At 37.9% G+C, this 15,326-nt stretch overlaps 1 protein-coding gene across 1 annotated transcript in view; it reads right to left on the bottom strand.

Moving 5' to 3' along the window:
• CHN2 (chimerin 2) overlaps positions 1–15,326 on the bottom strand; it is a 2,549,636-nt gene that overhangs the window by 1,492,467 nt on the left and 1,041,843 nt on the right. The window lies entirely within an intron of this gene.

The raw sequence follows: 15,326 nt of genomic DNA, 5'->3' as shown, positions 1-15,326 counted from the left end.
AGGCCTTCCTTACCACTGTGGACAAATGATGATCAAAGTTAAGGTCACCATCAACCTGAGTTCCAAAATCTACCACCACAGGGTTTGAGCTAAGGGGGGGGAGGTACTGTTAATATTGTAACTTGCAGGGACTTCCCCTTTGCCAAAAGGGATGATAATGCATTTTGTTGTGTTTATTTTAAGTCTATGGCTTTGGCACCAATCATTTGTCCGTGTAAGCCATTTTTGTAGTATGTCAACATTGTTGGGGGGGTGGCTCAATGACTGCAAACAGTTTACAGCCAGAGGTGAATCTGGTAAGCCACAGGCCATCTATTTTTGCCTGGGCTTCTGAGAAATAGATTCCAAACAGTAGGGGGCCCAGCACAGATCCTTGTGGTACACCACTGGTAACTGGTCTTCTGATAGTGGTGGAATCCCCAACTTTGACTATATATATTCTATTAGTGTGCCAGTTGGCTGCTCATCTAGTGACATATGGGTTAATTCCCAGCTGGTAGAGTTTCTTAATGATGCCTGAGTGGTGGATTGTGTCAAAAGCCTTGGCTAAGTCAAGATAGGCTGTATGTAATGTCTTGCCTTCATCCAGGACTTAGGTGATATTCTCAAAGAAGTCCACCGGGTTTAATAAGCATGATCTTTCCCTAGCAAAGTCAAATTGGTCAGGTCAAGAGTTTGAAGGTCATCTATGTCTTTGTTGATAAGGTACAGGATGATTCTCTTCATGGTCTTGCAGATAAGACTGGTTAGGCATATGGGTCTATAGTTCCCAGGGTTGGTTGATGGACTACCTTTGTACAAAGGAATTGCTGTTGCTGTTTTCCAATCTGCTGGGACAATGCCAGTACTTAGACTATGGTTGAAGAGAGTGGCAAAAGGTTCTGCTAGGTCCTCTTTTAGACAATTTAGTAGGCAGCCTGGGGTATTATCCAGTCCCAAAAAGGCTGTGTTTTTAGCCATGGAGAGTGTTGTTATGACCTGCTCTTTGGAGATACTAGGTAGAGGACTGGTGACAGGTATACTGTGAGGTATGTCTGGTAGGGACAGGTGGGTGAAGTTTGTGCCAAATCCATCTGCTAGCAGTTTGGCAATGTCCTCAGGGTCAGTATGAGTTGTACTTTCCACTACTAGTTTGACACAAAGTTGGGCCTTCCGTTTTAGATTTCTGATATAGCTAAAGAATGCTTTATGATTATCCTTAACTAGGATGCTAGTTTAGCTTCATAGCTTTAGAGGACTTTACAAGGTATCTAATTTGCTTGTTCAAGCTGTGAAGGGTGTCTTTCCTCTGCTGAGTCACTTCCCTCTTGTTCTTGGACATTAGTTTCTTCCTTCTGTTGTATAACCTATTTATGTTTGATGTTTACCAGGGTGGCTTGCTTTTTGTGAGGATCTTGTTTTGATCTGTTAAGATACAGCCAAGTCCATATATTTGTATAGGTGTTTATACAGGGCATTTGTGTACATCTCTGTATAACAGTCTTTGTTGACAGTGGTAGCAAGGGGGGTTGATACTATTTATGCCATCACTTAGGAGGCTATAGTTTGCTTTGAAGATACTTTTCATCCTTTTTGCTCTTGAGGGGGGTCAGGTATGATTGTAACTTTGAATGAGACTGATTTATGATCAGAACTTACCAAGGAGGGCAACACATTGGGGGTAGTGCAGAGACCCCCTATGTTGGTGAGTACTAAGTCTAGGACATTTGAGCCCCTTGCAGGGGTGCAGACTATCTGTTCCAGAGCATTTGTATTAACAAGAGTCCAGAAATCTTAGGGTGAGCATGTTTGTGCTCATATATAGCTCCCAATCAATGGAAGGATAGTTGAAATCACCATGACCAAGGTGTTTGGCTTTATAGTGAATGACTCAAGTAGGTCCAGGTAGGCAGAGTGGTTCTTGTGGTTCATGGTGGGGAGACCTATAGCTAACAATGATATGGAAGGGGGTTTTACCTACAAGTAGTTGAACTTGGAGTATCTCTAGGGAGATGTACTGTTTGACCAGTCTTGAGGTGTATTTGTCTTTAATGAAGATGGATACACCTCCCCTTTCTTTCACACTCATTTTGAGATCTGAACATGTGAAAGGCATTGTAGACTTGTATGGCCTGAGTGCTCTCTGCAGCTTTGAACCATGTCTCTGTGACTACACAGACAACAGCATTTTCCAATGTAAGGAGTGGTTCAAGTGAGTGCAGTTTTCAATTTAAACTTCTAGCATTAAGCAGCATAACCTAGTCCTAGAGTTTGTCTAGTGGATTTTTTATATTGGGAATTTTGTTGTTATGGCATTACTTCAAAAAGGCACTATGGGGGAGGCAAGTACATTGGCCATTAACCGAAAGCCAAGAGACAACAACTGAAGACCATCTGTGGCAAATCAGCATGGTCTGTCAACCATATCTTCCCAGGCTGACAGATACTGGATCCCCCTGGACTGACACCAGAAGCTACAGAAGCTAAGCAAATTGTCAAAGTCAGTCATTTTTTTGTTTATATTGAGGCATCATCCTGGGTGAAGGTAGTTAGAATGCTGCTTAGAGCTAGGGACATTCCTTCGTGGGACACATAATCTGAGAGCTCAGTCATGTCTCTCTTCATATAGTCCAGTGAGGTACAGCTCAAGTTATTCACTCCAAAATGGACTATGGCAGAATCATAGCGGTACTTGTTGTTGAGAGACTTGAGTCCATGCACGATCTGATGGCTCCTGGTACCTGTCAGGTAGCTGACTGTGACTTCTTGTCCAACCTGGTGAGGGAGACAGCTATGGGTCTCACTATGGAGTCATCTATGACCAAGATATTTGGTTTTGAGGTGTTTTTCATTAGGGTCTTATTGGCTGAGTCACTTATGTGTGTATTATTATGCATACTGGATTCTGTTGGGTCTGTATTTGTGCAGTAGGTTTGTGCCTGGGAGGTCTCTGATCTTCAGGTAGGCTTCTCTCGAGTACCTCCTTGTATGTGGGTTTATGTGTCATGAGCTTGTTATGTACAAGAGGTGAAATGTGTGCTGACAACCTGTTTGATATCTGATTTGTTGTTATGTGAGAGAAGTGATCCCAAATTCATAGTATAGATACATCTCTCACAAGTTGTATTTGTTGTTTTAGGAGTAACTGGTTGTCAGTATATATGAGGCAATTGCTACATTGTCTCAGGATGGCCATAAAACCTGGAAGATCGGGACCAGATGTTCAACACTGTAGAACATCAAAACCCCAGAAGCACAAAATTTAAAATCCCGACATTACGGGATTGTGTTTAGCGCTTCTGGTGTTCCGATGCCTGTAAGTATGTATGTGTAAGTGTCTGTTTGAGGCGTAGTGGTGTGTGTAAGTGTGCATTGTGAGTGTGGTATGTGTTTGTGAGTGAATGTAATGTGTGGGTGTGAGTGTGCCTTGTGTGTCTGTTTGTGTGATGTCGGAGTTATGAGTGCGAAATTTACATTCAGACATTACGGGACTGTGATCTAGCAGTGATGGTATTGCGATGCAGGTAAGTATGAATGTGTAAGTGTGTGTTTGAGGGGTGGTGGTGTGTGTAAGTGTGTGTTGTAAGTGTGGTGTGTGTTTGTTTGGGAATGTAATGTGTGGGTGTGAGTGTGCCTTGTGTGTCTGTGCGATCTCGGAGTTTGAATAATAAAGAAGGGGGAGTGTGGGGGGGGTGCAGGGGGGCTTGCCCCCCTGCCTATATGGTTTGTAGTATTATGTGTTAGGTACTTTGGAGTTGTTGTGTGTGTATGTGTGTGTTTGTGATGTTTGTGTTAGTGTTTCGTGGTTTTGGGTTTCGTTGTTGTGAATGTTCATTGTGGGGTTTCATTGATGTGGTCTCGTTGTTTTGGGTTTCGGTGAAGTGGGCTGTCATTTTAATGAAGTAGATCCATATGTATATATATATATATATATATATTTATATAAAGATAGATATAGATATAGATGTGAATTTTATATCTAGATTTTATATATATATATATATATATATATATATATATATATATATATATATATATATATATATAAGAAAAACACCAAATCCAGAGACAACAACTTCCAACAGGCAGAAAACAACTCCAACTCTTAGATATTTTTAGCGCTTTCATTCACTTTATTACCGTGAACTTCTTCAGAAAAAATCCAAGTGAAACCACCTGTTCCTTTTATAGTGTTCAAGTAATACAGGAAATGATGTAATAACATAATGACTTTCAGTGATTATAAATGTTTTCTTAAAAACACCGATAAATCTTATTCTAACTAATCCAAAATCTATATGTCAATATAAAATAATTTGAAAGTGATATATTGTATACATATTATACTATCTATCTTCTATCTATACAGTAAAAAACATTTTAGATTTATGACTTCGTTTAACCCTGGTGCTTCATCTGCCCCAAACACCAGCTGCCAAAAAGCCTCTCTACATTCTAAAATGTTGTTTAAATCTCCCATTAACAAACCTTTGTCCACACTATCCAAAACAAAAAACTCATACTTTTTGAAATCAGAACATGAAAGAGCATGTCTGGCCAAAGCATTATTTTTATCTTTCTTTCTTATGGCTAAAATGTGTTCATACACCCTACGTTTAAAAATTCTTTTCGTCTTTCCTATATAATCATTTTTACATGTGACACAGGTTGCCAAATACACCACTAGCTCACTATTGCAATTGTAATACTTTTTGGCCCAAAAAGTTTGTTTTAAATGTTCTACTACTGCGAAGGAAGAATTACTCGTATATCTACACTGCTTACAATTAGTGCAACTAAAAGTTCCTTTTTTGTTTGAACAAATTCTGTCTGGATTCTTATTATCACCTGTTGCTAATTCTAGCATATACTTAATATCAGTCATTTTTTTATATGTAAACTTAGGTATGTGCCCTAATATGGAAACCAAATCTTTGTTTCCAAGAATAATTTTCCAATTAGTTTCAATAATAGATTTAATGCACCACATTTCTTTAACAATAGGTATAGGGAATGCGGTAAAAAAATCTTGGGTGTACTTTTCTTTGTTATTACTACAAACTGATGGAACACCTACTGCCAAATCATTTGAAATTAAAATAGGTTTGGCTACCCCTTTTCTTAATAAACTCACTTCACTTTCTATTTTTTCTAAAAAACCTTGTCCGTATCCTCTATGGAGAAAAAGAGATCTCAAAAATAATAATTCCTCTTCGAAAATCTCGTCATCTGAGGTGAGTCTACTTAATCTGATTATCTGACCCTTAATAATTCCTTTGGGTTTTTTTTTTTTCTTTCTTTTTTTTTTTCTTTTGTTTATGTTGGGTTAGTGGTTGTTTTGCCAGGGTTAATTTTCGATGTTCCGGGTGTTCCATGTTCTGCCATTTCAGCGATGTAGTCTCGATGGTGTGGGAGTCGATGAAGTGGTAATTTGATACTTTGAAGTAGACCCTTATATATATATATATATATATATATATATATATATATATATATATATATATATAAAATCCAGCATCTGCTCTGTAAGAGCTCCAATTTTTAAAAAATACATTGGAGGAAGTCACTCCTACTAACTCTTGACTAAGGTCAAATTCGAATAATGTACAAGACACATGTTTCATGGACACATCCATACTTAGGATTTACATTGTCTATTTCTTTCCCCCCTCGCCCCCCCCCCTCCATAATGGTTTTATATCAGCATTTTAGTTTTAATCTAAGTGTGATTTGTACAACAATGGTGTTATGTGTTGTTAAAATGAAGTTTCTTTGAGTCCTATTTGTATTTATAACATTGCTATTATGAATTATTTGATTTTATATTATCATTTGATTTTATTATTGCACTGTCACTTTAAATGCCAGGAAGTTAGTAGGAGTGACTTCATTGTTGTTTGTCTGATGTTACTGATGCTGGATTTGTACAAGGAAGCAGTCTGCTAACAGTTTATATGGTATAACAGAGTTTAAGGAACCGAATGGTGTTTGTCTCTTATGGAGATTGGATGTGTATAAGAAGTATTCATGGTTTGATAGTGGACTACAGCCTAAACACAAGGTACACTGAGGTTGGACTAAACAGACTGTTGCAGCTACTATATCTATCTTTATTCGACAAGTGGTTGGTAATGAGCTTGTAGATATATATATATATATATATATATATATATATATATATATATATATATATATATATATATATATATATATATATATATACAGAGAGATATATAGATGTGTGTGTGTGTGTGTGTGTGTGTGTGTGTGTGTGTGTGTGTGTGTGTGTGTGTGTGTGTGTGTGTGAGTGTGTGTGTGTGTGTGTGTGTGTTTTTATATGTTTAGCTCAATATCAGGGATCCCCAATCCCTTTGCGCTTTTGGTGACATTATCTCCTTTCTAACCCTCAGTTTCTTACCTGCCCAGTATCCACACAAAATCCTTCATCCACTTATCAGCTTCTTTAACAATTCTTTACTTGAATATTACCAAAAGGCTTGCCAGAGGTATGTGTGTTGTGACATATCAATTTAGAACCTGAACTCTCTGTTCTAATGATAACATTTTCTGTCCTAGTAGATCTGCTTGATTTTATCCCGGGCTACCTCATACGGTCTCTCTAAAGAGCTCTGCACTGGGTTCCTTAACTTTACTCCTTGGCATTTTATGTCTCCATTTTTCAGCCAAGTCCCTACTTATATCTCTATTCTTTTGTAGGATTTAATGCCAAAGCCCTAGGCTTGGCCTGATTTAACAACCAAGCTCTACAATATTCTGGAATATTTTCCTTAGGTCTGCTTGGATCAGCTAATGTGAGAACTATATCATCTGCACTTGGGACCCCCACTTTACCCTAGATGCTGTAACTAAAGTTCCCTTTGTGCCATCCTTTTCTCCAACTTTAGTTTTTATCCTTGAAAATTCTATTTTTGATTGCAGTTACATCAGCCAGGTAGAATTCAGAACTACATGCACCTTCTTTTCTGGCCTACTTAGTTTATCCTAAGGACAGCATCAGTTTGAGAACCAGCCCCTTTTTTATTCCAAAAGGAGCATCAGAGAGTAATCTAAATCAACCCATCCATTAACTGCTATTTTTCCTTAACCAATCAAAGGAGAGTACTTGTTACACACCTTGGATGTTCACAGACAGTGCTGATTCTTCTCCCATGGAACCAACCTATTTGGGAACAATGATAATTTTATTCATATCATTAGTCCCAAGCAAAGTTGACAAGAGAAATCCTTCTAAGCAAACATTATCTGGATGGCTTTCTGACTATCACTTTGGTTACTCTTCCAGAAATATAACAATACCATCTACACCAAGAGCTCATTCCACCTGATCTGTTTCTCTGCACTGCCTTTTTCAGAAACTCTTCTTTGGATGAAATGTGAGACAGTATCGTGGTCTATGTTGCATACCTTTCCCAAAGATTACAATTTGGATGTCATATCTTTGCAAGAAGCCTCCTTTAAAGCCAAAGTTCTGAAAGGTATCCTGTCATGCTACCAGAGAAAATACTTAGCTTGGAATTCTGTCCCAGTGGTTTGGATGGATTGATGAAATACAATATGGAGGTCACGTACTTATCATAATGCTGGAACATGTTCATCCTTGTCCATCCGACGAGACACCTTTACCTTCTTCCTCCTGCCAAATTGTCCCCTTGTTTCTAGTGACCTCTACCCATAAGATGGAGTTCTCCTACCTTTAACTCCTGAATTGGACACCTAACTTCCAGCTTATGCCATTTCTGGCCTGCAGACTTAGTCTGTGGTTAGTAAGAGCACATGGTACTTATGGAAGGAAAATCCTGAGGGAGCTCCAGGCAAGGAGGTCTGGCAGATTGCTGAATTAGATCCATCCAGCAGCTCTTTACCCAATAATTGGATCAAATGGATGATGATGAAAAAGATCCAACATTATAAATATATACAGTCTTTTGTTTTGCTGAAATTTTCGATCATTTGAACAGGTGTTTAGGGTGTTAGTTTTTTGGATGTATAGGAGATTGCCAAGGACTGGATCCTTTGAGGCTCTGCATGCTAGACAAAGGCCTTCTTTCAGAAGTCTATAAGGAATGGGAGAGTGTGCTTTAAGGTGGTTGTGGTAGCTTAAGGAGGACCTACCATTAGCTGACTAGTAAGGAAATGCTACAGTCTCTTGAGCTAAGTCATATAACTAGGCAAGTACATTCAAAACCAGGGAACTATAATGTCTTGGCTCAATAAGGGAGGAAAAGAGGAGGAGGAGTACTTCCTTAGATCTAGAAGCTATACCCCTTGTGATTAGTTTGGCTATATAAAACGATTTCCTATCAGTGGACACTTAGTGGTCAAAGGATAATTAATTGTCTGCAAGAGTACCATCATTTAGAATCTCTAAATACTGGATCCATCTCAGTCTGGATTCATCAAAAGCAGGTCATGCTCCCTCAACCTGGTGGATTCTTTTGAAAAGGTCACCAAACCAATGGATGAAGGCAAACTTGTACATAGGTTCATAGGTGTCTTTGTACTCAAACCGTAAATGCCTGCCTACAAAGCCGGGACTGACCACTACACTATGCCATATACCTTGACCTGGCCCAAGCTTTTAACACAGTTCCCCGCTCAGGCATAGAAGAAAAGTTAAATAAACTGGCAATAAACCACTATGTCTCTTTCTGGATTGCCAGCTGGCTCACAGATAGGATGCAGATAATCAAAATAGGGGAACTTACCTCCACAAAGAGACCAGTCAGTCACCAGTGGTATCCCTCAGGGTTTGGCATCTACTTTTCTGACATAAAAGTCAATACCAAAGGGCTCTAGTTGACTAATTATGCAGATGACTGCAATATAGGAGGAGTCATTGAATCTACAAATGACTTAACCATCCTGCAGGAAGGTTTGTTTCAAATATATAACTTGTGCTAAAATCAAAAACTGAAACTAAATGTCAAAAATGCATTATTGTATCCTTAGTAAAGTCATCTACCACCAATGAGCTACCACATTGACAAAATATGCCTAAGAGTTGACCTAATTGCTTGGGATTTGGGAACTTATATGGACAATGACCTAAATTTTGGCCAAAATGTGTCTATTGTAAGAAAGTCCTTTTGTGTTGCACAGCTTATAAACAAAGGGGTTGCCTCTGGATCTATGGATGTTGTCCCCTTTTACTCAGCCCTTATTAGGCCAGTCATAGAATATAATGTGCCCTTTGCCATGTATCTGTGCAGACACATGAAACAAATGGAATACTCACAGAGATATCTTACTAAAAAGATATATGCCTAAACAATATATCCTATATGGACTGACTTAAAGCTCTGCTACTATACTCGGTATCCTACTGACTGCTAAGAGGTGACCTATGTCTGGCATACAATCATCCTCCGACCCATTACTGATGGATTTACTGCACATCAGCAAATCAAATGGCATCAGAAATACTTGATCTAGGGATTTAAACCTATTCTACAACATCAACTGAATGGTTTGGAGGGACAGGTATATCTCACAGAGAATTCTGCTGCTGTGGAACAGGCTCCCATCAACAGAAAACAAAGTTCATCCCTGCCCATATTCAAGTACAACTTAGATCTGTAGTTGGGAAACAGAATGTTTACTCTAGAGCTGCCCCTTGTACTGGACAAAGGCAACTCCTAAATGCGTTATCGCATGTATGAGTCCCCTCAAATTATCTAGGGTATGACCCCAGTTATTCTCATTATCGACCATGGGAAGGGTAAGAGCAATCTATAACCAAATGGGATAGGTTATTTTGAGCCTTCAAGGGCAGCTATCATAGTATTTACTTATGAACCTATAAGAGTCATATAAAAGATACTTACTGGTGTCTATTGCTACCTCCTTATGTATTTTGTGCCACCAAACTTTGTTCTACTAACTTTTAAAGTGACTAGAAAGAGATATATTTTAAATTCTCTGATTCCTAGTGTTCTCCCATGGGTCTTTCATGCTGCAAAACCCCTTGCTGGCCTATTAACTTTTTAAGTGACTTAGGATAATATTTAAAATCTAGTATTACTGCAGGACTTGCTTGTTTGTCTAGGGAAGTTTAGAGATATGGCAGCCCCACTAACACATACTGATGCACATTCAGACATTTATGCACACACTCACATATATATCAACAAATTATCTGTCTGTCTCTAATTAACCCCCACTGCAACCACACACACATACACACATACATACCTGAGACCACACGTACCCTTACAGACATGCACATTCGTTGCTACAGACATGCACAGACTGAAACCTCCAACATCACTAACTCTATGCAGACACTTAACTGATCTTACCTTTTGCATGGTAGTCAATGAAAGATCACAGCATTTTAGACATGTTCATTAACACAGTCAGCTGTACTATCTTACCACAGGCACTTCTTGGCGAAACCATAAGGCTAATTAGCACAAGCCACTTCCGCAGAGTGGTTCATTGTTATGCAGCATTGCTGAGAATACAGACTGCCATGGTGATTCTATAGACCTTATAGAATAACTGTGGAGGGTCTGTCTCTGAATAAGAAAGGGCTATCACCAGCAAGAAAATAGCCAAGTTAAGGCTTAATGCTGGTGGTAGCCTTTTCTGAATCCCAGGCTATGAGTGATCCCCAGCTGTAGTAACTAATTTTTCCTCAGTTGGTTTGTATGCATTTCATTCTGTGCACAACACACAGCATATCTATAATGAGTAACTGAGGTACTCATACAATGTGAACACATCCATATTTGCATTATAATGCAGATCTGGTTTCATTGTAAAGATAGCACTCTCTCTGTATATGTACCTGGGTTCAGTGCCTAAGGCCTTTAGGAAACTGCAGATTTGTGCCAAAATTGTCAGGGAACCTATTATTTACAAACCAGTTCCACATGATCCACAAACTGAACTTCTTTGGACCCATTTCATCCTAAATACGATAAATTATATCTTTATAGCATGATACAAATCAACCCCATCTCCCCTAATAACCAGAAAAATTGGCAATAAGCAAAAGCAACTTCACATTAGAGAATTTCAGCCATCACTCTGTTAACTGGAGTACATGTATTACGAACTCTAGGCATGCCCAACTAGTCCTTAACCTAATAAATCGTATTGGAGTACTACTGTTCCAGATCTTCTTATCTGGGTACTAGTCTTCTCGATCTTCTTATCTGGGTACTAGTATTCTAGATCTTTTTATCTGGGTGCTAGTATGCTAGCTCTTGTCTTAACAAACATTTCTGCCTAATGCACTGCATCTATTGCAACTCCATCCCTGTCCAAATCTGGTCAAAGTCCAGTGATCCTCTATGTCAACACTGCAAACAACAATAACATCTCAGAATTCAAGGACTTTAAAAAGACAAACCTACTAAAACTTTATGAAGAGCTATCAAAATAATGTAATATTTTCAGTTCCTGTGCATTGTCCATGGCTGCTGATACCTCAAACCGTTATTCACATTTTCTAAAGAGAAAAGACCAAGCAGTCCCCAAAAGGATCATGTATAATGAGGTATTTAAAAATAAATCATCTTGGTGGTCTAAGTACAGTAACAAACTTCAATAAAAGGGAACATATACTAAATGTCTACAGTAAATCATAATCTACCTATATAAAGGAATCTATCAATAGAATCAGTTAAAAAGTAAAACAAATCATGGAAGTTTAAGCTGAAAATGAACTGAAGACAACAGATGAAACCATAGATAATAAATTCTTCTTTCAGTACATTAGAAAATGAAGACACAACACTCAACAATGCTCTGAGTTAATTCATAATTACATTACACCCACTGACCCTAATGGAATAGCTAATATACTATCAAATAAATTTAGAGCTAACTTCATAGCAGCTACCCTTTCTGAACTTCCACAGATCACCAGGTCCCTCACTGCTCCCATGACTACCATGGAACACATCTCAATTATCCTGTCAAAGGCCAATGGTACAAAATCCATGGGCTCCAATAACACATCTGTTGCCAAATAAGTAGTGTGAAGCACATACTAAGTATCTCCTAAGCCTTTTTAGCTTAAGCCGCTCCATGCACTATGCTCCTAAAGCTTGTCAAATGGCAACTGTGTTGTCTCTACACAAGCATGGTTTTACCTGATACCCTACTACCTATAGTCCCATCACCCCTAGCAAGCCTAATATTTAAGGTCATGGAATGCATCATATCAGACTCCTTAAATGCCAACATTAAAACCTTATTGCCCTAGACCCATATCACTTTGGCTTCATCTCATCCTGCACAAATGTTCTAAATTTCCATGAAGAAATAAAGAGAACCCACTGAGTGAAATAGATTCATCTCATAACATGTCTGGAATAAATTATCTTTAAATATTAAACAGAGTGATACCCTAGTAACCCTTATAAAGTATCTTGACAACTGAATGAATGTCATAAATTCTCCCCGACTAAATTTCTTTTGTCCTCTTGGAGGCAGTAGGTGCCTTTTGAGTTTTTTCATTAGGTATAAATGGTCGTTTGACTTATTCTGCCTTGTGGCTCTATGATTCTAATTGATTTATAACAGGTAAACTGTATTAAGTTACTGAAGGTTACTTAAGTGGTTCCTTTATCAGTGTAAAGGGAGATATTTTGCAGGGCCTGGAATTAATCCCCACTAAGTTCTTTCTCAGTAACTCTTGCATGCATCCTACAATATTTAAATTGTCCAGTGTGTTTTTAATAAATCAACATAATTCATCATATTTCGTTCAACAATATAGCCAGATTTTCTCTTTAAAAAGCTTATAATTTTTTTCCCACATACCTTCCTTGGGTAGAATTGTTTTGCAGTGTTTTGCAAGTTTTGGTTTTGAAATTTAATAACAAACCACCTCCACATCATTAATAATGAATCTCTCATTATTATATCCTTAAATATATATAATTCTCAAAATAAAACAAACACGTTGTTAATATTATGAAGGTCAACTGATACAAAATTTTTCAAATAAAAACAATTAAAGCCAATTATTCTAAAGTGTCTGCTTTAAGAAGAGGCACAACAATGCATACAGATTTTATATAGCAATAAGACACAGCTATTCATTCTCTTGGTATGTCTTTGCTGGGAACTATTCAAATTTCCCATGACTTTTGTATTAATTAAAATTGAGAGACTGGTATGTCACTTAGCTTTACTAGCTGTTCAGACATTTAGATTAATGCATATTTTGATACACATTATATAATTTGCAGTGATCAGTGGCAAGAAGGCATTTTTGTTTAATTGATATGCCATGTAAAAATGTATACATATATATGCTGGTTTCCAATTGTTTGGTTGAGAGGTTTACTTGCAGTGTTTTTTGGCGGAACATCCAGTTTATCAAACAGACATTTTTTCAGGTCTTTGTTTTGTTGAAACAGGTAAGTGGGATGTGTAGTAGGTGCATGTGTGTGTGTGTGTGTGTGTGTGTGTGTGTGTGTGTGTGTGTGTGTGTGTGTGTGTGTGTGTGTGTGTGTGTGTGTGTGTGTGTGTGTGTGTGTGTGTGTGTGTTTGTGTGTAAGTGTTTAGGCTTATGGTTAGGTTAGGTAGTGTGTGTGTGTGTGTGTGTGTGTGTGTGTGTGTGTGTGTGTGTGTGTGTGTGTGTGTGTGTGTGTGTGTGTGTGTGTGTGTGTGTGAGTGTGTGTGTGTGTTTGTGTGTGTGTGCATGTATGTGTGTTTGTGTGCAAGTGTTTAGGCTTATGGTTAGGGTTAGGTCGTGTGTGTGTGTGTGTGTGTGTGTGTGTGTGTGTGTGTGTGTGTGTGTGTGTGTGTGTGTGTGTGTGTGTGTGTGTATGCATGGTGAGTATCCAAGCAGTCTCATGTAGTGTTAGTGTTACGGGAAGGTTTCATTTAATTTAAGATGCTGGTTAGTGTTAGTGACAGGGTTAGGGTTTGCACCTATAGCTAAGGTGGAGCAGGGAGTAATTTTCTCTCTATTTCTCTCCAAAAACTGGTTGAAATATGTGAAAACCCATCATAAAGAAAACAATAGTAAAACTGCAACATATAAATGCAGCATGAAGCATATATGTCATACATTACATAAGCATACATTTTGCACTTCAGAAAAATGTTTTTTCGTATAGATAGTGGTTGTAATACTTAATTCAAGATAAATTAGAGTTTTAATACAGAAAATGATGGCGACTGACACTAATGTAACTTTAGCTATCTAGCTGTATAATTTCAGTCTTATTTACACATATACATATGAAAGTTTTTATTTCTGAAACAACTAAATTATCTGAAACTGGGTCAATAAATGTTTTTAGCCATCAAAACTGCCATTGGCAAAACACTGTAATTATAAAAAGTAACATACTTTCGGAAAAAAAGAACTTTTGTCAAGTAAAGGAAGGTATGAAATAAAAGGTTTAAGATAAGGTTACACTAAGCAGAACTCAGTATATTCACAGCATGAGATATGTATATAGCATGAACAAATTAAGCAAATTACACTTGGGAAAGAGGTATCGATACCAATGCAATGAAGTGGAACTTTACAAATAAAGATGTATTAAAATAGCATCTGTAATACACAACTGAGTATAGGACAGGAGAAAGAGAGAGATTTGGGGAGAAGAGATGAAACAAAAAGGTGCAGAACATAAGGAAGGAAGGTGACAGGTCAGACATTTTGTTTCATAGTACAATGTGAAGCTGTAGGCCCAGACAATACATCAAGCTAAACAGGTACATGGGTACATAGAATTAGTTATCCTGCATAGATGGTAATCAGATTGTATGGTCTTATTCTATGAAAGAAGGGAGATATATACCTGCTTATGATCCACACTGGTTGCTTGCCTGTGAATTAATGTCATATTTCTGTCAACCACTGGCAATATTTTTACCAAAGCTATCATAGTAGCAATAACATCTCTACTTCATATAACAAATACAGCTAGAAGGAATCTTTCAGGGATACCATGTGGTTAAGTGGTATGGGCTAAATTTAGTACCTTGAAGTTGTGCCTTTGCCATTCTATGCATTGCCCTGTATGCTGGTGTCATTAGAAATCATGAGTTCAGGATCCTCAAACTAGAAATCCACTTGTGGCATTTCAAGGCAAAGTGTTTTTTGGTTTTGGAGTCATCCTTTACTCTAAGGTTATGCCTCAGAGATAAACTGCATTAAGTTCAAGTGTGGCTAGAAACCTTTCTCATGATGGCTGTAGAAGGGCTTACTCTCTCTCTCTCTTTCTCTCTGTCTCTGCAGAAATACTCTCCTGAAAAAGTTGTGTTCGATGTCATCTCTTTCATGGTTTCATCAGTCAGAAACTGTTTTTTTAGAGCTTACAATGCACCTGTAGAACTCATAATACATCCAT

This window comes from Protopterus annectens, chromosome 3.part1 (assembly GCF_019279795.1).
Source record: "Protopterus annectens isolate FY-2018-M chromosome 3.part1, PAN1.0, whole genome shotgun sequence".
In the NCBI taxonomy this organism is placed as follows: domain Eukaryota; kingdom Metazoa; phylum Chordata; order Ceratodontiformes; family Protopteridae; genus Protopterus; species Protopterus annectens.
The sequence above is the reverse complement of the archived record's forward strand: the minus strand, read 5'-3'. Positions and strand labels throughout refer to the sequence as shown.